This window comes from Electrophorus electricus, chromosome 14 (assembly GCF_013358815.1).
Source record: "Electrophorus electricus isolate fEleEle1 chromosome 14, fEleEle1.pri, whole genome shotgun sequence".
In the NCBI taxonomy this organism is placed as follows: domain Eukaryota; kingdom Metazoa; phylum Chordata; class Actinopteri; order Gymnotiformes; family Gymnotidae; genus Electrophorus; species Electrophorus electricus.
Genome location: NC_049548.1, coordinates 6,367,501 through 6,393,734, shown reverse-complemented (window position 1 = coordinate 6,393,734; position 26,234 = coordinate 6,367,501). Strand labels below are relative to the sequence as shown.

Sequence of the window (26,234 nt, the reverse complement as noted above, 5' to 3'; positions counted from 1 at the left end):
TTAAACTCACCCAACCCAGGCTGAACTGAAATCCCTAGGAATACAACTGCTGCCCCATGAGATACCTGCCTAAATGTTCGACAAGAAAGACTCTTTGATGATGCAACCGAAGCAAGCAAAGAAATCTGTTTTCAAATAAGATGAAAGTCTCTGAGGTAATTAGGGAAAGGGAAACAAATGAGATGGCAAAAAGCTTTCCATTCAGGCAAATCTCTCAGTGAACCATGCTATTATTAGCAGTACGTTAAATATATTCAATATAATTGTTATTGTGAAAATGCCTCCTATCTTCAAGATAGCAACTTGTTGGCAGTGAGTAAAAACACCTGGGTGTTTCACAGTTCTTGTGTAATTATTACAAAACTTCAAGGTGTTTAGAATTTATTTTTGTTACCACTCTCAGACCTATAAAATTCCTAGAAGATATAAAGTCAGCTTGTAAAAAATAATGTAAAAATTGAGATTATCTTCCAACAACAGTAATTTGTAACTTAGAATCATAAAAAAATAAATATGTGTGAATTAAACAGTATCCACTAATATCAAAATGTTACCATTGTTGGAAACTCCTTTATCCTATGTTGTTAGTTAATTGGTTAGTAAATGGTTATTGATGTTTATACTGTTGGCCTATTTGGTAAATCTAACTCTAAGTCTGCTAAGGGACACATCCTATTGTTCGTCCACTATAAGAAACCAACCTTATAAAGTATTATACAGCATTTAAAGGTCTTTATTATAAATGTATCTTGGTATCTGGTATATATGTAGAGACATTTATTTGTTTATTGTTATGCTAGATTTGTAAAGAGTAAACAGTCAAGAAAGAATTTTCTGGTCTGGAAGAACAACTTTACCTACTCACCTTGAAAATTTGGAAACAGATTGGGACATACATAATTGGGATATACATAAGCATTCCCACGAAACGGATTTTTCCAACTGTAGCACATAAACTTTGTTTTGTACACTGACATACGATCAGCATACAGGGAAGCAAATGTTTATGTTTTTAACTTACCTTCTTCTGAGACCAACTTCTAAACAGACATTTATTTACAAATGGGGAATGGAGCATTACTGAATAACAAATGCAGCTATATAAAGTGATGCCTCTGAATGACCTTTGGGTTAATGACTTACAGATAACTCCCGCTTTGCCAAGCCAGTGCTAGCATTTTTTAACTTTGTAGAAACTATAGGGGCTGTTCGAATACAACCCTGAGTATTCACAATTGAAGTCGGGCACTGGCTTCCCTACATTCTGCACCAACCAGCTTCCATATAATCATCATCCATTTCATTTGGAGTCGTTCAGCTCTGGTTCGTGAGCTCCTCTCCCAGTCTTGTTTCTACCTCTTTGCTCCATTTAAGAAATGCAGCTCCTCTCAGACCTGCTTACGTCACTGCCAGCCAGTCAAATCAGTTACGAATGTTCCCTTTATTTATGCTTAGGTATCAATTCACAGTACAAATCTTTTGCAGATGTTTGTGCCTTCCATGTATGTATGGATATATGTGTGTCTGGTGTGTATTTGTGCATCTTGTATAAATTATACATACAGCAGGTGTTACTGGTTACAGCTCACCTCTGAATTTGTGTGCCACAGTGTGGCATTCTGCCCACACACTAGATATTTACTTCCAGTATGTGAACAAGATGGCCCCCAAAACACTTGTTGATTAAATATTGATTAAAAAGATAGTTAATTTGGCACCCAACTTTTGACTTTAGTTGAATAATCATCATGTGTCATTATAAGCCTCACCTAGTTGGTTCATCTGGTTAGCAAGCTAGACTTTTATTCAGTTTGTCAAAACATGATGACTATGATCTTACTAATACCATAAGAATATCTATGAAATTGGAAGGGGTGGCAATGTAGGCAAACGTGCTTGAGTAACTTGTGTTATCAGCAACACTGGCACAATATGGAAGCCAAAACTCCATTATTCAGCTTTCAGCTCATTTAATAGAAAACATGTAAGCAAGAAAATGTAGAATTTAAACCAAGAATGTACAGGAACAGAATTAACATTTAAGAAGTAATAATAATTTTCTGTGTCATTCAAGACAGATTCATGCACATGTGCAGGTTTTTTTAATTATAACCTTGTATAGGAATTTAGTTTCCTTTCCTTGGCAGTTATCTATGTTGTGCACATGGTCCAGTTAGGCTCAACAGAGCCCCTGTTCATTCAGGCCATATCTAACACTTTAAACAGCCTATGCCAACTCCTTAAGCATATGATAACCCATTCATCCTGAGTTGTTCCTTAGTCCCAACACTGGCCTCCCATCAGTATATTCTCTTTACTGCTGGCCAGATTAAATATTCCAGGGATAGAGGATACATGAATTCAGACCTCCTACCTCTTTTCATCTGATGACGAACTCTAGGTCAGTGCTTGATAAGCCTGTAATGTTGAATTAGACCAGTAGGGGGAGCCATCAAAGGTCTGCCATGTCTGTGTTGCAGTATAAACCTTTGCAAACTGTACTTTGATACATAAGCTCTATACAGCTTTTTATCAACTTTTTTCTTTTTTTCTCCTAGATAGTCCTTAAAGATGAGTTTTCTTGATTTTTCATGAGATGAGAATTCTTGATTTTTATCACAAAATTTACAATTTTAATTATTATGCTTAGTTTTTCTTTTGTTCATTGTTGCTTTAAAAATATGAAATTGCATAACTTTAGGTTTGGATCTAAATGTGAACCTAGATTCAGTAAACAACACATCACCAGCTGAACTGACTCCATGTATGGTTGCATGTCCTTACACAAATGTGTGACTGTAGCTATTGTTCACTTTGAGGTGCATGCACACACACACACACACACACACACACACACACACACGTCGCAGTGTGTACAGGAGGTGGAGAGGGTGGAGAATGAGAATGAGATGAAGCTAAAGACTCAGCAGCACTCAAAGGACAGGAGAGGCAGCAGGCATGACCTTCCCCACCCCCGCCCCTTCTGCTTCAACATCTGGTTTGTCCATCCTTAGTCCTGTGCTGCTTCACTCTCTGACACGCACAGACACACAAACACACACACACACACACACACACACACACACACACACATACTTTTACATACACATACACTTATTCAATGCAGGATACTGTGCACACACAGACACAAACACATGCACACGCACACGCACATCACACATCACACTTCACACATCACATACACAAAGTTTCTAGCTAACACCCATTAATCCTCTTTGCCATGTCATCACTTATACTCTCCTGTTATAACTTAATAAAAAGCGAAGATGTGAAAATTATGCACGTGCTTTTTAGCACCGGGAAGAATGGTTAACCTTACCTGCACCCTCCCCCTCTCAGTTTCTTTTCTCCCTCCATGCGGAAGCCCACTCCTCTCACTAGAGCACTTCCTTCCTCCGGGCCTGACACACCTTGATCTCCTACAGCACTTCACAGGCAGGATTTTTTCACCACCATTTTTGGATTGTCTGGGACAGAGCTTAGAGAAAACTTCCATGGAAATACAGTCTGTCCCCTAGTGAGTCTCCCCCAGTGTGGCAACGTTATAATATAGAGGAAATATGAGTGTTTAGAGCACACTGAAATACATGTAAATATGCCGCTGTTGCTTCCAGGAGTGAAAGGTTCCTGTACTGGATGGAGTCTGATTTTTGCTAGTCATTGTTAGTACACTGATGATGATGATGATGATGATGATGATGATGATGATGATGATGATGATGATGTTCAGATCTCATCTGTGCTGGAAGCATTATCTTACCAAAAGTAAAGCTCATTTTTGTAGATTTTCCAACCTTTAATATTTCTGGGTTTAAGGCCAATATTAAAGACATACTGCAGTTTATGCTATAATACAATGAATGGAAATGTATCTTACATCAACACCAATGAAGAACAGCTAAAACACAGACAAACATATGATTACATAAGCTGATTCACCAGTCCAAGGAAAGTCAATATAGATTATATCCTTTCCATGAATTTCAGAATCATGAATTCCTAAAGATAGCATAGTATATTTATGTCAATTCAAATCATATCTATTAGATATGTAGCTTAATCTTTGTAGCTTACTTTTTATGTCATTAGCCGTGGTTCTTGTATACTCAGAGTGGAATATTGTTAAAAATTAATTTAAATTTGATTAAATAATAAAGCTTATTGCATCCTGAGATCTATTGCCCCAGGAAGGTTTTTGCCAAAAACAAAAAAAAAGAAAACATTACATAAAACTATTTATTTAAATAAAATGAAACACTTGATTTAATTAGAAAAAAACAAATAAATTAAAATGAATTTAAAAAGGAAAAATGCATTAAAAGAAAAGATAAATGGTTAAAACAGAAAAGGATCAAATTAATTTCAGGAAAAAAATGATATGTATATGTATATAAAAGTTGGATTAAAATAAGCAAGATTTAACAAAACATATAAAGTGTATAAAGTCAAAGTTGGAAGACAGCAATACAATACTGAACCTGAGAGCTAAAGCAGTTTCTTGGACCTAACTGAAAAGATAGATTGGATAGAGGTTACTTTTGAGGTGCTGTGACAGTTGATTCCATCTAAGAGCTGCACAGAAGCTAAATGCTGCTTCTCCGTGCTTAGTGTTCACTTTAGGAACGATTAACTGATGAGCTCCTAGTGATCTAAGAGGCCTGTGCTCGGATTGTGCTGTTTGAGCATGGTGGATACATTGGCCCTGAACCATTAAGTGATATATATATAAATGAGTAATAGTACCTTAAAGCCAGTGTAAGGGTTACAGAATTAGGGTGATATGTTGTCTTCTTCCAATGCTAGAGGCTGCATTTTGAATCAACTGAATTTGTTTTTTTTTAGGAAGACCAGTAAGGGCACAGTGTAGGTAAGCTGGGAGGGGCATATTTGCCTTTGCATAATTATAGAAAAACATATAGAACGTTAAACTTTCAGAAAAACAGACTAACTTTCAAAATGTTTTACAGAGAAGAGGATCTTTATTCGCCCGGTGTCCCTTTTTGATTTCCCACTGTCACTTCACCATGCATCTATATGTTACCAATTTTGTACAATATAAAACAAGCAGTTCAAAGGTCAAGGCCTTTTGCTTTAGAATAATTTTTCTTTTCATGAAACCCAGAATTGAAGCAGCCGCAGTGATGCCACTTCAGATGTTAATGGAATCTCCACTTGCCCTAGAAGTCACATTGCTGAAGTGAGAGCGGTTAAACTCAGGTTTGCTGTATTCTTTGCTATGCTATTCCTTATTCTTTGCATGCATGTTGTGATGATGCATCATGATTCAACCCTAGGAATCGTAATTACATTAGTGGAAAAGATGTTGGGGGTAAATGTGTATAAGGGAGGGAGCTCATCCTATTTCGTAGAAATGCTGAAACTCCAGGAGGTCCGACAGCCAATTAAATAAGCACCAATCCACCTCCTCCCTACCCCCACAGATCCTGCAGTCTCCAGCTCTCTGTCCCACCCCTATTCAATACTCATTCCTCACAGAGCGAGCGAGCAAAAGAGTGAGAGAGTCAGTGAAAAAGAGAGAGAGCAAGGGACGGAGGAAGAGATTTTCCATTGAAATCTCCTGTGCCTCTGTCTGCCAGTCATAGCCATGGGCCACTGGAGGTATAGCAACCAGACCAAAGAGCAGAGGAAGGGGGCTGAGACTTCAGATATGCCCGGTAGCTTACACGTCAGTGGGGTATTGTCTGCAGAGAGCCCAGAGAGCACAGTGTAGCCCAGAGCCTTTTAAATCACAGGCCTAGCCATCTACCTCACCAGCTGTTGGGGAGGAGCTGATGATGGATTTTTTTATCACTATAATACCAGAATGACAGGGGCATAGCAATGATTGGCCATTCCAAAAGTCTTTGAACAATTTTACAAAACATTTCTAAATTAGCTTTTCACATTGGTTAAAGAACAATTTTCCAAACAATGCAGGAATTTTTTTTTCCCTTTTCTCAGTTGCTAAGCTGTAAAACTAGCCTAAAACTGGGTGGCTATCTTAAATTCAAATGGTGAAAGATATATGTCCTAATTAGTACTGAGGCTGGAGCTATACTAAGCCTTTAGTTGCCCATCAAAATAATCATACACATCACAGATATTGTGCACATTGAGTAAATTCTTAATGTACCGGAGCCGCAAAAAAGCACATTGCAATACTATAGCCATTAGGAGAGAACACATTATATACAGAGACTATATATTAATTAAAACATCAATTAATAACTCTGGACACCAGAGGATTAAACAGACTATAAAAACATCCCCTCAGCCCAGCATCACTATTCTAGAGGAGAGACTGACCCTCAATTCTGAGTAAAATTTGACCTTTCCTAATCCCATTGTTAAAAGAAACACCTGCCAATATTGGGATACCAGCAAGGACAAACAAGTACCCTCAAACTGCATATAAGTAGCCTGTTATTCTTAGGCATACATGAGCACTTAAGCAGGAGATGTAGGTAATAACCTAAAAGAAAAGCACCACAATAGAAACGTAATATTCAAGGTAGACACTTGCGGTTTGTTACAGTGCGATGGAGACAGATGATGAGACAGTATCAGTGTAACTGTACTTGATGAGAGGGTGGGCATGGCAGATTCGTGGGTGCTTGTCTTTTGCAAATTGTTTTTATTACTGTCAAAACATTTGTAGTGGGATTAAATGTGGGGGTCTGAAGTGGGAATCCAGCCCAGCATAAATTAGAGATACAAAAAGATGCTCCATATGGGGCCTCTGCAGTTTGATGGAATGACACAGGAGTGACACAACAGAGAAAAGTGGAGGCAGGGCAGCAGCAAAGACAATCACAGCATGAAATATCACTGCCCCACATCATCACTGGTCATCAATCAATACTCTCAAATGAAACCATAACCAATATAGGTGACCTTAGTAAAACTTGCATTCTTCCTTTGTCCACTGTACATTTAAAATAAGAAATTGCTGAGGCTCAACTCTCACCCATTCCATTCACTGACCCGATGTCATTTTTGACAAATTCTCCTTCACAGTGTACCAGAGGCAATGAACAGCAGCTGGACGTAAGCTCTCACTGAATGACAGAGTAACTTATACCAGAGTAACTGCATCTGCCTTGCTTTGGTGAATAAAGTTCTAAATCTGAAATGGGCTATTGAGAGATCACTAGCAGAATATGTATGCTATATGTGTATATACACATAAAAGTGTTACATACCATTTGATTATTAAACTACTTATAAATGGAACATTTTTCCTTAGTTATTTCTAGACCTTAACGAATTAGGGCCTATTAATAAAACTGATTACACCTCTGTGTATAACCTCAACGCTTCCGAGGCACTTCACGGAAAGAATCTACTCAAATCTTAATAAATTTACCTCTTTGTATTATTTTTGGAAAACGTTAGGGGTAAATGACCATGCTATTTCTGCATTACTCAAATATGAATTCATCTTAAGCTTCTGCCAATGGTCTCTATAATTCGCCCCATTCGAATAAAAATATTGAATTCTACCTAAGGGACAAAGAAAATAACATTGTGTCTCGACATTCGATTACAGACATTAGCACTTGCTGTGAGAAGAATTATCGTATGACCAGGAGGACTTAAGGTTGTTGTTTTCCCATCTTATCTGTGTTAGATATAATATACATGCCAAGAAAAATAATGTGAGTTAACTGTTAAAGTGAAATCAACTGAACTCGACCGACGTGTTTTTTTTTCTTTTTACTACTAAATGTAAGGCTTGGCGACGACTAGTATTCGGGTGCTGCGGGCCCAGCGGTAACAGTAACAACTCAGCCTAGAAGGAACTGAACAGCCTCAGCCAAAAATAAGCTTTCAGAGGTCTGAGGTCTAAAAAGGAGTCTGTGAATATTAGCTCAGTGACAAATAAATATTCGTTAAGCCTCTCAGTGACAAATAAATGTTCGTTAAGCCACGTGACCGTTTATAGGTCCGTTTTCTCCTTCCGAAGCTACAGCAGGAAAAACAAAAATAATTTAAAGACAGGTCCGCTAGCTCGACATTTGATAATAAGGACATCGACGATACATCAGCATACAGTGTAAATCTGTCGTTTTGTATGAACGATAAACTTTAAATCTGAGCTAAAAACACAACGTGACAAAGTGGAAAGTATTTGAAGGTTTGTACAAGTGACCTGCGCAACAAAATGAATGGGCGTTAAGGTACACTTTTTGACGTTGTGTGCCATTGTATGTGCTATAATCGCACAGCTCGTAGATTTGCTGGGGGAAAATAGGCCTAATAAAAAAAACGCTAGTGCCCCGTGTACGACAGCTACCGCAGGGGGGCGAGAAAGACTTCTGTGAACACTCGCCCTCCCCGTGAATGCCCCTGAGCCCACGGTTTTCTATGAAGCGACTGCCTGATGGACCCGTTTGTACCCTATATCGAAAATGACTGACGTTTCATTTAGTTTTTATTTACAAGAACATTAAAATACATGTTTGTTTGAACGTGTTGGGAAATATGGACGTAGATAACTAGACCGCGTCTCCGTGTACAGCCAAGACGTCCGCAAATTTAAGCAATACAGTATATTAAAGCTTCAACATTGTCTTCAGCGAAACGAGTTGGAAAAGCAATTACTGATTCATACGCTACAGACTGGTAACTCATCACTGGTAAGGCAAGTGAACAGGCAGCACCAGGTAGGCTTATGTTCACGTCTTTAATAGTCAACTTAAGGTGTGCATTGAAACGGAGTTCTTCACAATTTTTACTGTCTCAGTCACTTCACTAATTCTACATTTTTGCGCATTTGCCTTGCTTATATTTTAATGATAGCTATTTTATTGATCAGCGTTGACTTTAATGCATTCGATCCTAATTTTGCCATAGTATATATGCATTTAGTGGTTAGCTTGTATTTTAATCTTATTAAGTCACTTTTATTTTTATATAAAATTTTGATATCACGCTAATATTTTTTTTTCTGCTAGCCCATAACGTTTCTGGACAATCTGTTGGAAAATATTGAAATAATTTGTCTGTATTGAATTAGTCTTACGTGAACGTTGCAGGGTCCTTACACTAAATAGTTTCTTTTCAGGCGAGCATGACCCCATATGCACTATAATTTTTCTTTCGATCACTCTCTGAAAAATAACAGATCAAAAAACAATTTTAAGGTTCGCTGTGCGCTGTATTTGAAACAATCACCAAAACATCTTTCCACAATGTTTTTTAAAAATAATATTTTGAAGCTACATACAATAATTTAGTCAAGGTTCTCTACAATTTGCAAAGTGTTGGTCCTATAAGCAGTTTAGTTATGGATATATTTTAGGGTTGGAAATATTAAATATACTTGGATTTGCTTTATTCAAAACATGCCAGTATCAGTTCCACAAGAGGCGACCTGCTATACATATGCGTTCTCTGCCCATTGAAAATCTAGGAGCAGCTCTCAGGATGTTGCCTGGTCGGCCATACTCGTAGCCTGCAAATGTGCCTTTCCTCATAATGCACTCCAAGAGTTTGGTCAAGGAAATTTGCAACTGGGCAGGCATGAAGAAAGATTGGACCTTTTTTTACTTATATATTAGCCCACCTTAATAAGGACCTAATTAAATTATTAATAAGACTATGTTGATTTACTTTACATTTAGCCTATTCCTCAAGGATTATTAGTATTGTTGTTATCGCCGTCATTATGTTCATACTCAAAAGCTCCCCCTCCTGCTCAAGTCAGTTTAAATTAACTTCACAAACTCGGCGATAGCCGCCGCCGCCGCGCTGCAGTGCGACTTCCATTGTTCTGGAGGTTAAGGGTAAATTTTTACTGACAGAATAAAACGAATCAAACCCAAGTATTGTTTATTTGATAATTTGTTTTTGTTTTAATAACGTCGGTGCAGAACTGTGCATATCGCTTTTAAGACGGCGATAACATGTGTTCCTCGGCCTGTCAGCACTGCATGGAAAGAATATGATGAGTAAATAAAGCAATTTACAAATATCGGTTCAAACCTATTTTTAGTACCACTAATGGTGAGATATTGGTTGTGTAGATCGCCAGAATTTCTGCAATGTATAACCCAACTGCAATGTATAACCCAAATACTATTTTACTACTGCATTTATATATATATATATATATATATATATATATATATATATATATATATATATATATATATATATATAGATATATATAGATATATATAGATATATAGATAGATATATATATAGATAGATAGATAGATAGATAGATAGATAGATAGATAGATAGATAGATAGATAGATAGATAGATAGATAGTTTGGACCAGACAATCTTACAAACTCATTCCCACGTTTAACTGAATGACTGGCAATAGGACAATAGACAAGACTTTTTTAATCAAAGCTCATCGAGCTTCAAATTAGTATCTTGGCAACATTATAATCTTCTGCCATACTAAGTACGATAATCTTAATAGCCTATCTGTAGTCGGTAGTTTTAATGGTAGTTTTAATCTGCACTGAATTTTAAACCTGGTAGATTACAATGTTTGCTTCGAATTGTTTATTCTTGTGTTTATTTGCGCTGAGAATCTTGGAGTTGTTAACATTGGGCTTTATTCGTTTAGATTAGTTTAAATTCAAAAGAAATAATGTTTGGAAAAATGCTAACAAAAAATGTATTTGACCTTATTTTCAAGACTACGCCTTTCACCCTTTAAAGTCATTTGTGTCAGACTTTATGGCATCACAACGATCGAAGACTGCGAAACCTATGAACATTTTTCAGTGAACAATGATCAACATGTCGAGAAAATAATGCACTGACAATGAATATATTTCATAAAGATTTTATTTTTGTCAATATGCATATAGAAAAAAACGACTAATTTCATGGTATAACAAAAATGTAGCATCTCTTGCCTTGCTATGTAATAGGGCCAAACGAATGCAGTGCGCTTAAAAGTAATATTCGGATAGGAACACATCATTTTGTGAAACTCCTTTTGACGGAACTATTACAGTTCACAATTATTGAAAATTGATTGTCAACATGTACACTGATATTTCCTTAAATTATTTCTAAACGAAACAACGTATTTTACAATTTGAATTATTTGTGAAATCTGATTTGAAAAAGTTTCATATACTTAAATCAAATACAAGTCGAAAGGATAATATAAGAATTTATAGTGCAGAAAGTTTTGTTATTACTGTTTTTGAATTTTTAGTTCACGTACTACTGGAACATTTGTCGATTAGTATGGCTGAATGTGGTTCATTTAGGGATTCAGCCACCTAAGTTCCCTTTACACACACACACCACACACACACACACACACACACACACACAGAGACCTCCCCGGGACTTCATTTGGTTTGCCCTCTAAATGATGCACTGAATTGTAACATTACACCTACACCACTACCTTTAGTACGGCAGCATGACATTGATGCGGTAAATCCAAAAATGCTAGTACAAAACGATCCAAACAAATAAAGTGTGTGTGTGTATATACACACATACACACACATATATACACATACATATATGTGTGTGCGTGTGTGTGTATATATATATATATATATATATATATATATATATATATATATATATATATATATATATAGATATATAGACACACACACACGCACAGAGAGACACGCACACACACACACACACACATATACATACACACACACACATACACGTGTGTGTGTATGTGTGTGTCACAATCACTAAATATCGAAAAAGGTAACGTGCTCGTGACAGTTTGCCTTAGTTATTTGGAAAATTAATTAATTAAAAGGCCTTCGCACTTTGCAGATACATTTTGTCATATTAAATCTGAAAACACTGGAAATATGTAAGAATTACAACTACGTAAAATAACAAAAGGAAAATAGCTATCTATTAATTCATCTAGTTTAAAATCTTAAAAGGTTCCTTTGCAGCCCACCTTTTGGTAATGCAATCTCCAACAAATATTCCCAGAGCAGAAAAGGTCCCGACTGAAAACAAATTTTCAGTCTTATTCTCGTCTATTTTCCTGACCTCCTTCGTACTTGTGTGTGAACAAAACACACGCGCAGTCTCTTAGTAATTGCTATAGAATATTTGAAAGTCGCGCCAAATCCGTGACATCTCTCGCTCTCTATTACGTACCAAAACGGTCGCACGTAGCTCTCCGTATGTAAAGAAAAGAAATTAAAACAGCGATTAACCAGTAATCGAACTTTTTAAAAGCAGGTTTCTTAAAGAATACGTCCGGACCATTTGCGCTAATATGTGCTAGACTGCCATTAATTCTCGTCTTGCCGATAATAGCCTGTGTCATTATTTGCCTTTCCGCGCTGAAAACTGAAAGTAGTGCTTCAGCACCGATTGTGTAATCAACCCTCCCCCCTTCTTCTGGGGAATGATGTAGTTCCCTCTGCAAGACCTTTCTCCCATGTACTTCCATCACCGCGCTCTAGAAAGACTCAAAGGGACGCAAGACATTTGCCATGTCGTTCCCCCGATGCATTCCCACTGTTGGTCTCGCATCGTCCATTTCCTGAAGAGTTTCGTGAACACTCGAGCGCACCGTTGGGTCGCCATTCTTCTTAAAGCATATTAGCGCGGTCCTCTGGGTAGCGAGGCTTGAGAAGAGTCGTGCGGGGGATCTCCCCTCCCCAGTCGAACCACTGAGGTGGCGCAGAGGGGGGAGGGGAAGCCCGCCGGAACGACAGGAGGGAGCCCCTGGCCAACCGAACAAAAACGGTTACAAGGAATTCCCACTAAACACTGCGCGCATTTAAGGGGGAACTGCATATTCACGCAATAAAAGCAGCCACAATGCTGTTAACATTATATTAATAGAAAATCATTTATCATCACAGCACTTTGGAATTTCTTGGCAGAATGTATTACTGCATGGTATTTTGCTTTTGTTATAGGCTATATTAAGTGCAGAGAAAGCAGGCAGTGGTGAGTGGAATGAATAGCAAGAGCTCCCCCCCCCCCAAAAAAAAATCACCATTCAGGTAGGTTGTTAATTTAAGTAGACTGCAATTAGTCTTACATTGTTCCAGTGTAAAAAATACTGTTCTTAATTATTTTTATTTTCTTTATTTTTCCCCTTGTGAAGAACTTCAAAACATTAACATTGTGTCCACCTTAAAACATCAGCCTCAACCTTTATGACTGGCTCAAACATGGCATGGGCTATGGTTTAGTCTATGCATGTGGGGTTTATGCTTTGGTTTGATGGCCACTGTTTTGCCTCCTTCTTTTTCAGACAAGTATTCTGAGAAGGAGTCGAATTTCAAATGAATTACTCTGGGACTTCTAGCAGCCACAGCTCACACCTATGTAAACGCACCCAGGAGGACAACAGATTTATTTGCAAGAGAACTGTTTTACCCCTCCTTCTTACCCTCAAGTTGGTGATGGATGGGCGATCTCCCTTTGTCTAAATGCAAATAGACTTTAACCCTGAATTAATGGGTAACTCCGTAGAGGGGTGATTACGCGACGCCCGGGTTTATCTGCTTTTCTCGAAGCCCGTCTGTCACCAACTACATGACAATTGATAATTTGACGCACATTTGGCGCACCCAGAGTATGTGTGAATTACTATCACACTCGAGAGAGTTGAGATTAATTGGCAGTGGGTCCACTGTAAACCGCTTTATCAGCAACCTTTATAACTACGAGTGGAATGATACAGACAAAGATCTCAGCTGAAATCCCTTCCTTTCTTTTTCTTTCTTTCTTTCTTTCTTTCTTTCTTTCTTTCTTTCTTTCTTTCTTTCTTTCTTTCTAAAGAACAGAACACTGCTGTAAATATATTACACAATGCAATAAACCCTGATATATCAGTATCAACAATCTATCAACAATCAATTTTCTATAATTTAAATAATCTTCAGGTTAATCCCAATAATCATAGTCAAGTATTCTTTACTATGATTTCATAGTCATGTATTTTATACAGTACATTACATTATCTTCAAGTTGTTGCTGTTGTGTATGGAAAATTAGCATGAGCATTATTAATTATCCACTGCTAGTGGGGAATACATATAGAGAGCTCCTTTATATTTAACATTGTTAGACAACATGTGTTTATTCAAACACATGCTACATTTTGTTCCTCTGAACATCATTCTTTACTCCCAGGCCCTGTAGGCTATGAGGATCCCACTTAAAGAGCGATGAAGTGTACAGTGCTTGACCTGAAGAGGATATGTAGTAGCATTTTGAGAAAATAGTTGCCCTCATTCTCATAAAATGTATGCTGTTCTGTAATTTGTCTTGATGCTGCAAGCCATTTGTTTGGTATTGGCTATTCTGATGTAAGTGAGCTTTTGACCTTTCCATTTAGCTGATGATGATTTGGAATGGAAACAGAATTGTTCTGGTGATTTGAAATGGAAACAGAATTGTTCTGGTGATTTGGAATGGGAACTGAATTGTTCATTAGGAAGGGTCTCTGGCCCAAACTGACCCAGGCATATTTGTAAATTAAAGTTTGCAGGTATTTGTATGGCCCTAGTTTATTTTTACATAGACATGTCATATTTTAGTGAGAGAACACAAGAATAAGAATGTATCTATCTTCACAAAGAATTCTGTCATTTGAAAAGTGAATGTAGAAATGCTTATGAATAAGAGAAGTTAGCGTGAGTGAATCTGTGTATAGATGTCCACAGGCCTCTAGCAATACTGCTACATTATGACCATGGGTACTAAAATTTTATCTTCATCTCACATTGTCAGGTTACGCAGTAACTGTGTGTGTGTGTGCGCGCGCACATATATGCGTATGTGTTTGTGGGTGTGTGTGTATGTGTGCATGTGTGTGTGTATGTGTGTGTGTATGATGGCTCTATGGCTCTATTACCTTTTGCCAAGGGCGGTGTTTGCTCTTGTAACCAGTAAAACGCAATGTCTAGGCACCTTATAAGCCTTCCTTGTGAAATATCACTCATGGGCTTCCTGCTCAGTGATAAAACAGCCATCAGGATTTGGAATTAATCTAAAGGAGAGGCCACCTGTTGCAAAGAATGGGGAGGCACAATGAAAGCCATAATTTCAGCCCCCTGCAGGATGTACTTAATATGACTCGTCATGTAATGTAACCAATACATGTCACATAAAGCAATCTCTACAAAGAATAGTCATTTGAGGGGTAAATGTTGAAATGCTTATGATTAAAAAAGCTTTAAATTCTGGTCAGTTTAGTACACTCTGATGTATTTTACTTAGCTGTGTAAACGTAATATCATTTGAAAGGATATCTGGTTTACAACTTGTGAGAGAAATAAAATGCATGCTGTGTTTTCCCAGAAATATCATATGTCTTTGCTGCCAATGTTGCACTTTACAAGTAATGCTTTTTTTTCAGGAAGGGATTGCTTTCTGTTATTTTTTTTGAGTATGTATGTTTTTTGAGTATGTATGTTTGTGTGTATATGGCCTCATTCTTTAGGTGACAGACTGAATATGAGTCTAAAATAACTGTTGGAAAGATGAACAAATAAGGAGCTCAAAATGTTGTCTTTATGGAGTCATACAAATAGTTAATTTATATCTTGTACAAAACTGATTTAGTAGTGAGACCAAGATCTTGCCATGGGTCATACTATGAACAATAGGTCGCTGCATTCTGTTTTTGTTTGCATCATTTTTAAAGATGCTGCAGGCTGGAGATGGATAGGAGTCAGCAAAAATCATGACAGAGAGAGAGAGAGAGAGAGAGAGAGAGAGAGAGAGAGAGAGAGAGAGAGAGAGAAAGAGATGCTTCATTGTTGCCTGTGCAGATCCACCACTTGACTGAGGTAGTCCCCAAGCCTGCAGCTGTGTTCTGCTGCCTGCACAAACTTTTCTTTCTCTCCCCAACAACAGCAGCTAGCACTCTGGGATCACATGAGCTGCCTGCCCTGCCACGTGATGGCACTGCAGATGCAAAGAGGGTAGTTTTTTTAGAAGCTGGGGCAAAATGCAAGTGCGTCAGATTCAGGAGAGCAGCCACAATACAGACCTTGTCTTTTGCTCCCAGCTGCTGTGTTTAACAGCTGCAATAAAAGGGCTTATTTGAAACCATGGAAAAAAATTGTACTGAACACTGCTAAGTTTTTAAGGGATGTCTCTATTTGCCTTTTTCTTCACAGTTTAGTATCTAATGCCTCACATATATGTATGTGGGCATAAAACTTCAACCTCTAGCATTATAGAGGTTGAATAAATGACAGGCATAATACAGATGTTCATTTCCATAGACCTTTCATGTTACTTTGTCATGTCATAGTTTTTTAATTGCAGTGACTTTTTGATAAGGACAAGATTCAGGTATTCATAAAGAGTGAACAGTGAACTCCCCTCTTAGACTGGTAGATTCAATCCCAATTTACAAAGTGGTTGCAAAATCATTGAAAGCCATGTTTGCATCTACTGAATATTTCACTGTTTATTTCAATCTTTTAGGTAGCCTCTACACCATAAACCTCTATGCAGGTTTTGTTTGTTTGTTTCAAATGAAAAATTCAGTTCTTGCACAAGAAATTGCTGGCCATCATATTTTATTCTCTTGGCACACCTGACATGACAGATTTTGCATTTCTCAGCACTTTGGAACAGAGAGAGGAGAGTAGCTTTCCCAGAGGTACTCAGTATGCATAGGCCTGTCTCAACCCAGAGCACGCTCATGTGACCAGGGCAAATCCAGAATAGGTGTATACCTTCTAATGTATAACCACTGCTGCTTTTCTGGTCACTAGGTCACCTTTTAGCAGTTTCGATTTATTGGGATGCAGATGACTTCAGTTTGAAAACAAAACAGTTTTAATTCTAAAGAGGGTGGATATGCTATGATTCCTCTTGTGTAATGTGAATTATCTGTGTAACTTTCACAGTATGTGATATGTTTGAAGGTTGGGATACATGTCTCATTCTTTTAATGGTCTAAAGTTTTTGATGTTGGTCTTTAAAATTGAACTTCTGGAAACACTATCTACTAAATATACTATTTTAAAAAACACTGGGTTAAGTAAATGGACATTTCCTCCAAATTTCTCTCAATAGCTTCAATATTTATTATATGGATTAATTTCTAAATAAAAAATGCATAAATGGACAATCAACTGGAGGCTGTATTAGGCATAGATTATGGAACAAACTTAAGTTGTATTTCATGAAGTAACAAAAAAGGGCCAAACACACATACACACAGACAGACAGAGATAGAGCAAGAGAGAGAGAGAGAAAGAGAGAGAGCTAGAGGGAACTGAAACCAAGGAATACTAATAGAAACAGAAATGAGGCAGGGGCTGGGTCAGTGGCCAGGATATTTATGTACAATATGGATAAGTCAATTTCTTCTGAAGCATTTATTTCCCTTTGGCTGCATTTAAACTTTCTTAACTCAAACAATGGGAAATTATTCTAGGGCACACACACTGTAACCTCTTACATTCACATGTGGTTTAGGAAACAAATATCAAAGCAGCCAAAACACACAATCATTAAGAATATTTCTTTCCTAAGCAAATAGTTACTATATCTTATGTCATTGCAAGTTTGACAGTGATACCATTTATAATGACATTGTGGAGGTCGTTGTAGGTCATTGGGAGTAATGAGGTTGTGTCAGTGCCAAATTCTAATGCAGAAGGATAGTAATAACCCCAGGCACTAGACTATCCCTGTTGCCCACTGACTGGTACTTTTTGAAATTGAATCCAAAGCATTGTGTGTCTAACCAGAATGAAATTCTTTCGTATAGCTCCATGCTCATTATATAGCAGTGATAATTGTTTTGAGTTAAAATGTGGTTGTGTCTACATGAACCTTTTATCCTACTTTACCATCGGTGCACGTTTCAGACAACGTAGCATGCTGCCTCTGGAGCCTGTGGCACTCTGGAGACTTGGTGAAGTGCAGGTCTCATAAATGTGCCAGACTTGCTGTAACCTAATGATCCCAAAGAAATAACTAAAAAGAAACCTTGTAGTCTTTCCTGACTTACTAAGTCAGTAAGCAAGTTGGACTGTTTCACTTGTGACTTTATGGTCCTCTTACAAAAGAAAATCACAGCTCACACCAATCACAGAATACACGTGACAGAATAAAATTCTATAAATGCGTTTTATTTGTCATTTATGTCTGTGTTTTCACCTGTAGAAACCTTGACATTGTATTTTAGCTGTAATGGTAAACAACCCCAAATGAATTTTGTTAGGAGAGAAGCCTTTTGAGAAACGGAGCTTTGAATGTGCAGAGACGAAGGAGTTAATAATCTGACGTCACGACTCCTGGGGCGTTGACCTTAAAGGTAGGGGTGGAGGCAGAATTTGCTCCGGGGATGAGTGGGAAAATACGCCTCGCTTTCAAGGCAAATAACCTATTTTGGATGTAAAAATATACGATTTATTTTCTAACCTGCTTTTAGGGACGGGCATTTCTTTTATTTAAGGATAACCAATGTCTATTGTAAGGGATACATTTTTACTCCAAGGTAAAGCTGTAAGTCGTTGAGTAAACAGTACATCGAAGCGAATATGTGTTTGTGGTGTTTTTACAAATGGCCTTAACATTGCTGTCTGTTGTTTGATTCTGAAGATATTTTAAACAAGCAAACAAGAACAGGTAACGACGTGGCAAAAATTCACAGAACACGTTTACAAGAAGACATGTTTTGAATGTGTCCTGCTAGCTTTTCGTCTAAAAACTTCGAAGTTTTTGCCGCCGCGTCGACGTCCTAAAAAGCGCGTCGTATATCTTACTGGACGATTCACTTTAGAGCGTTCTGAGTGAATTTCCGCATGTGATTAGGGAAAATATTAGGTTACCATGATTACTTTGATTAAGGTGGGGTCTTTTTAAAAGGGTTGGGGGTGGAGGGTTGAAAAGTCCAATATGGAGGAGCAAAAATGATTGAATGCGTCCAAGATCTCCCCGGAGAGATGGAAAGGGGGTCGCTTTTCCTGTAGTCCTTTCCAAGGTCCCGTTCAGTATAGCGATCTTACAAGGGAAAAATAACAGTACAAGGTGTGTCAGGGAGTGGTGGTATGTTCTGGAGATGTATACGTATGCACTGTCCACTAAAAAGACACAAAAAACAAAGGTCTGTATGTAGAATAGAGATTAAATTTCGTCGATCTCTCCATCAATTTTCTGCTTAATGTCACTGAGCTCCATTGTGGGAGACAAGGACGCGTCATCCAGCCATAAATTTGTGATTATAGAGGCTCGAAGAGGCAGTTGGCTGTATTCGGACGGATTTGCTCCGTGCTCTGAACTAGATCTTCATTACAGCGAGAGCTACACATAGAACCCATGTAATCTTTTATCTTGCAATTAGAAGAGTAACAGAGCAGCATTTTTTCGACTAAGGTAATTTTAAAGCCAAGAATGGAAACCGAATAACTTATTTTTTAAATAGTTACGATTTCCGACTCTGAAGGTGCTGCGAGACATGCGGAAACTTCACAAGGTTTTTCATTAGGCTATCAAATACCTGAATCTACTGGATTGGCGTGTTTTTGCTTTTTGCCCCGCTCTACGTAAATCAATAGCCAGTCCTTGCTCAGAATATATTTGTTGTCCGGATTGGCGTTTTTATAGGTAGGTCTTTTCTACTCCAGAATTTGATTTATCGCAATCGCGTAGAATTAGCCTAGAATTATATTTATATATAATATATAGTGCTACATTAATTGAAATTGTGTTTACGTGTTTGTTTCATTTACACAGGTTGATCGACTCTCTGAAACTAAAAGCGACGTTACAAATGGTTTCTAAGAAATCAATGCACATTTCACTCATATTAAATATCTTATATGTAGACTAATGAATAGTAAGGATTTTATTATTAATATTTTAGCAATAGTGTGATATTATATACACAGATTCTTTTTTATCGTAAGCATTTAACAATATAAATCCATGTCTCTGGAAGTATATTGCGTATGTGTTGGATCATATTGCAGTGTTGCCAGATTATTTGCAAATTTTAAAGGTTTTGTGTCGGTTCTGGAAAATGGCTGATTTAATTGGTGGATTCTTAAAAATTACTTTAAACACTCATTCCGTATTTGTAGATTATCAATATTCTCTATCATCAAAAAAGAATGAGTCATGTGGACATGGCGCCCTTACTTTGCATTTTGGATTAAACTTTGTTTAGCTTTTGTATACATATTAGTAAGAGATTCAGTCGTTTTAGTCCAGAGTTAAGTACTGACCGATGAAGCAGTGAACATTTCAGAGTTAAGAATGTATAAATGACCCATGCACATATACTTTGATCGCGTAACAATTGTGTTTCACATGCTGCCTTCACCATTTTAGGAAGTTTTTTCTGTCCATTCTGAAGCGAGATAATTGAATCGTTATGTTTATCAAGGTATTGGTTCACGAGGCCACTACGCCATTGCTGTTTCATGAAACACGTGTTCCAAAGCGGTATTTTTTAATCAAAGGCATTATTAGTGGCATGTATTATTACGAGTTTGTTTACACTTTAATTAGAAACTCGGCGTTAATTCGTAGTCTTTTATAAGCCATCGTCTAACTTGTGATTTCACAATGGGCCTCCAAAGCTTCGATGTGCATATGTAGCTGATTGACAACGCTATATTCCACGCTGAATATACACTTTGGTGCAGTGGGTTATCAGAGTAATACAATTTAGACAGTTAAGACAGATACCAAGTTCAAGTCTCCACAAAAGCATGATAGATAAGAAACAACACATCTTACATAACCTGCTTGTATGCCTGTCTGAGGAATTTTGTCTGGATTGTCACGTTTGTGCCCTCTTGCTAAGAAGAGTTTAAACTTCTGTAAATTCTGAAACAACACAGACGTTTAATGTATTATGCGATTACATTGTAAATCTTACGTTCCAATAGTCTAAAAAACAATAAATTATATTTTCGTGTGACACGTGTTACGTTAACACACAGGTTCAAATCGAAAGGAGAAAAAAACATAAAAAATTATATGTGCTAATTATAGTTGTGACCGATCAACTCGACAACGACACTGGAATTCCAATAACCGCTTAACATTCAGTTTTCTCAATTAAGTTAAATTGCGATCAATATTTGACTGTTAGAAATCCTTTCTAAAATTCTCACATAAAATGAATACCCATTAGCAAGGCAGTACTATTTCAGAACCCAACATATCCATAACCTAAAGAAACACAACAAAACATACAAACAAAAAACGTAGAAAAAAATCTAAGAAAACTTTAAAAACATGTTTATCAGTTAATAAGTTAATTTTCTCTCTCTTAACCATAGTCTACTTTTCAAGGATTAAGACTAAGATTTTGACTAATATTCTGTGTTTAATATTCTGTCTAGAACGGTTGTCTCGCCCTGTCGAAACTGACATTTGATTTCATCTGTCTTTCATGAACGTTTTGTAGTCTAAATACTTTCACAACGTGAGATTAATGAAAAGGAGACAACGAACGACTTTTTTAATCAAACCAACATAACCCATGTGTCTACTGTGTTCTGTTACACTTCTTTACCCCCGTTTAGTTTAACTTTTAGCTTTTCCAATAAAACAGGTCGTAATGAGGGAGGTTTGTGTCATTTATGGGGGTGAGCCCGTACTTGCCTTAATTGGACACAGATGGGTTTTCCTATTGATAACCCCTCCGCCATCCTGGACTAAATACAGCGGAAACGCCGTTCCCTGGGAATTATAGATGGCGATTGGACTATACCTTCTCTCGTGGGGACGTATGTTTATTCAATTAAGTCAAGTGGTCTAATAGAGCACTGCCATACAACCCCGATGCCCAAGTTTCCACCTTGTAACTGGAAATTTGAACTAACACACTTTATTGTATTCCACGTCAATTGAAGAACTATGCGTGACATTAGGCCATAACCCTTATTACACACGCTAGTGTAGTCTGCATTTAACACTACACAATCTTCCTTTCTGTGTCATACATCCTAGTTCAAGTGACATAGTAAGATACACAAACGAAGAATAGTTTAATCCAGTCTGTGCTATCCAGAATATACGATTATGAGGGCTTCTTCAAAGTTTCTATGGTTAAAGTTTGACGAGTGGGAAAAAAAGTTCTATTCCAGTCTTTTAGCCTAAAACACATTTGTGAAGACTGATAGGCAAGGAATGTTTGAAATACCTAGGACTTGAAGTAGCCTTCGTGTACACCATGAACCCTGTACACCGCGTGATAGTCAAAAATGTCTGACACCAGGACTACTCGATTTTACATAGCAATGTAGCAATGCTGTGGAGTGCAGCGCAAGGATAAACAGCACGGTCTAAAATATATAAGCGCAAAGAGCAACGAATATAACTCGAAGAGTAGGACGCCTAATGAAGACAGGTCACGAGGTCAAAGAATGGATACACATACACACACACACACACACACACACACACAAACACACACACAGACATATATATATATATATATATATATATATATATATATATATATATATATATATATATATATATATATATATATATATAAATAAAACACAGTTGTGCCCTGTGATCAGGAAAACACTTTTTTGTAGTCTGTTGAGCTCTCTTAAAGATGTAATTGCGTAGAATGTAATCGCATAGGTCTTGTGCACAATGGGATTAAAAGATTTGTCAGGGTCAGTATTACCACAGCTATGTATTCGACACGCATGTGTACACATTATAATTAAATGTCAATAATAATAATAACAACAACAACAATAATAAAGGTTTACTTTTTCTATTAAAATAAGGGAAGTTCAACGCGCGGTTTTATTTATTTCTCATAGGAAAAATACAGTGATTCGTAGAATTGTAGAATAAAAAAATAGCCTAGCTGCCTAAGAAAAAATGCTGTCGCGATAATCATAACTATACTAACTTTTAGATGCTAATATGGCAACGATTTATTAAACGAGTTTACGTAAAACCTTCTAACCTTCGTGAACATGTATGTGCATATAAGCAGGATTTCTGCATCTACATTAGATTGGCTTTGAATCCAAGAGTCCTGCGTGAAATAATCTCGCCAAAGGCAGTCTTGTCTCAAACTGGTTTGCGATTACGTCCTAACAATAACTGGGTCTTGCAGCACCCTTGGCCTGCGCTGGTGACAAACGCCCCGTTCCGGTAGTTTGAATGTGGCTGGGAGTTGGAGGGAAAGTGTCAATCAGGGACGCTTCACTGATCACGGACAATGCTCTTCGTGGGACTAGTCTGTTTCAAGAGCAATCAGTCACTCCGCATTAATTATCCCTGCGTCCCACAGCAGGGCAGCTCGGGCTGGCACATGGGCTGTGCGCGCGCGCGTTGTGTGCGTGCATGTATTAGACGGTTACGTATTGGTGCGGCATCTAAGACCAACGCTTGTACGTGGGATATGCCATAGTACATCATTAAACACGCACCCCACACCCAGCTTTTAAATTGCTTAAAGGAGCCAATAACGGGGAGCAATAAAAGGGGCTTTCTTATAACTTTATAAATGAAATGCAGAAATCTGTTTTAGGAAGTGCACGTCTTGCTAGTTGCGGAATATATTTTTCTCAGAGCCTTTACATTTAAAGACAACGATGCAATACATCAAGATTTTGAGAGTAAGTGAGAATAAGGTAGCCTGTCATTTAATTGAATTCTTCTGTTCGTGTGCATGCATATTCCTAAAACTTACTTTTAAATTATATGACATATGCTTATAATTCCTTTAATCCACATGGGGAATATTTTTACCAGTTTACACATAAGATTTTTGTGGTAATAGTGGACATGTTTTAAATTCTAGGTAACCATGTGTAACTCATATAGTTTTACAAGTTTGTAGGGTTACAATGAACTATAGGCCTATGTGTAGAAGCCAGGCTATGAAAAACCGCTGTCGCAGCAGACGGTGGCAACAATAGCCAATAGGTGCACTGTATACAGAATGCTTTTTACAAATATTATAAGCCTCTATGTTAATGTTTGCGTTAATGATACTTTTCCGTTCGCTTACTTGTAGCATTTTGCAAGTGGATAATCTAATCATTGTGGATTATTTTAATTTGTTTTGGTGATTTACAATCAGATGGATAATAAAATGATATTTAAATGATATTTAAAATGTTTTGCAAAGCTGGTTTGTGTAGAACACAACAGGCAATATCAGGACAAAATAAAGATATATATATATATATATATAAAGATATCATATATAGTCGTATTGTTGCCTCTTTAGTGATTATTTGAGATTGGGAAGCAAAGAGAGATTATTCTGAATAAGCAAATGAATTACTTTTTGTGTAAAATGATTTTAGGCTAAATTACATTTGGACATAGTCCAAGGATTGTATGCAGCCTATAGGTTAATACTTAATTTTTTTGTAGATCAATATAAATGTTATAGCCCTGCGAGGATTCTACAGATCTTTGTGTTACTAGGAATAATAATAATAATAATAATAATAATAATAATAATAATAATACACAAGACAAATTAGTTTACCCCAGTCGTCCCGCTACATTTCCATCCCTTCACGAGAAACATAGCCTATTCATGTAAACCGACAGGCTAAACATTATTAGTAGTAATAGTATTATGTTGTTGTTGTTGTATTCATAACGTTATATTTCTTCCAAAACAGAAAATAAACTACTTACAGTGGAAAATCCATTAATGAAAAAGGAAAATACGTAACAATTAGGCCGGCTGCAACGTAAATAGCGACGAAAAATTCCCTCAAAATCACAGACCTGAGTAATCATTACTTTGAGAACAGTTCTTTCGCCTCCATTTCTAGCCAAGCTCTCGCGAACGTTTTTTTCTCTCGCACTCCGATATACTTCCTTGAGTTCAATAATTTCTATGCAGTCTACTCGCTTTATTAAGTTGGTGTTGTATTAGACTATATTAATCCGCGCATCTACACTCTATATTTAATACAACATGTAATTTCCCCCTTTTTAACGTATTCCCTTTGATTAAGTCACTCTTGACTCTCCTTTAGCTTTGGGGCCAACTAGGTTCGCCTAGGGGAGGCCTTGAAACCGCCCCTCCTTATCTCCTTTCATCATCCAGCTCTGGGCCGCCTTGAAACCGCAAGGCCAGTAATTGCTTTTTTCAGGCAGCCCAGTGCGGACTGGCCAGCAGCCAATCAGAGCCTTGTTTACACTCTATGATTGACACAGTTCTGGCAACATGCCAACCAATCAAACACTTCTCAGCTTGACGCCCAGAATTTTAACCCTTTTTGTGCTTTAAACCAATCACATTTTTTAATATGTTTTGTCTGTGAAATGAAACATAGATTGGTCATTTAAATTTTATGTAATAACAAATTTCTGATGTCTGTGCTCACCAACCTGGCTAAGCTTATGTCTAATCTTTTTTTTCTCGAAGAAAGAAATAATACCGATGTTACCGCTTTCTAACTGTATTGTTAACGATCGGCTAAAAATAAACTGCAAAATATTACTGTCGAAATTAACAAAGTAATTGCAGTTAGTCTTTAAAAGAGATAAACTGCTGGTTCCTCTATATCACATTATTACTAAATAAACAATTTGTCAGGTTAGCAGTTATAGATATTCCGTAGTAAAGTAGTAGGCTTCTGCACCATGTGGTCCTGGTTGCACTGAACTTGGAACACTACTGGAAATGTTGAATGTAGCGCCCGCCGTTTTGTTTAGTTGTCATAGCCGATACGCCATTGGTTCAGACTCGCACCCAATCAGAGTCCCTGTTTATCCTGGGGCGCGCTGCACGAGCTTATTGACATGTACGCATTAGACCAATGGGTGAGACTGTTTCCGTGACGCCTCCCTCCCTTCTCCTTGAGTGGCATTTGCCGATTCAGGAAAGAGCTTCAGCCTGGATGTACGAGGTTCGCCTCAGTAGAAGCTTATAGTACGGTGCATCTTCGAACTTCAGCTGCACGCACTGCAGCCTGCAAACTAGGATGTAACCATTTTCACATGTTTTTTATTCTGCCTCTCTGCTTTCTTTTACGTATTTTTTTACACTATGTTTTTAACCATTTATTGTTATGCAAGGAATAACTTACCAGTAAGTAATTCATTTATATTGTATACAGTTTATGTGTGTAATAATAAACATTTGCTTTCAAGAGCTGCTCTTACCATATTTTTTTCCCCCCGTAGAACATCTGCTGTTAGGCAGAATTAGTGAGGCAGTAATACTGACAGTTGTACGCGAAAGGATGATTGAGAAATGTAGTCTAGAAGCATTTAATTAATTCTCTTAAGTTG

The 26,234-nt window shown here is 37.4% G+C and overlaps 1 protein-coding gene and 2 long non-coding RNA genes across 6 annotated transcripts in view; 2 read left to right on the top strand and 1 right to left on the bottom strand.

The window, feature by feature from the left end:
• On the top strand, nucleotides 1-7,180 carry LOC113577629. Its single transcript, XR_003410658.2, has 3 exons — nucleotides 1-155; nucleotides 5,144-5,238; nucleotides 7,039-7,180. It is a non-coding gene; the product is annotated as an uncharacterized LOC113577629 (long non-coding RNA).
• Nucleotides 7,181-8,398: 1,218 nt separating this feature from the next.
• bahcc1b (BAH domain and coiled-coil containing 1b) overlaps nucleotides 8,399-26,234 on the top strand; it is a 93,112-nt gene continuing 75,276 nt past the window's right edge. For 2 of the 4 annotated variants that reach the window (XM_035533812.1, XM_035533809.1), the window contains exon 1: nucleotides 25,837-26,031. The gene's annotated coding sequence lies outside the window, so the exon portion shown is untranslated. Of the gene's footprint in view, nucleotides 8,688-19,218; nucleotides 19,590-25,836; nucleotides 26,032-26,234 lie in introns of those variants that run through there. The other 2 variants (XM_035533811.1, XM_035533810.1) reach the window with 2 other exon arrangements.
• Nucleotides 18,100-25,060, bottom strand: LOC113577680. Its single transcript, XR_003410660.2, has 2 exons — nucleotides 24,627-25,060; nucleotides 18,100-18,986 (listed from the first exon to the last, which is right to left on the bottom strand). It is a non-coding gene; the product is annotated as an uncharacterized LOC113577680 (long non-coding RNA).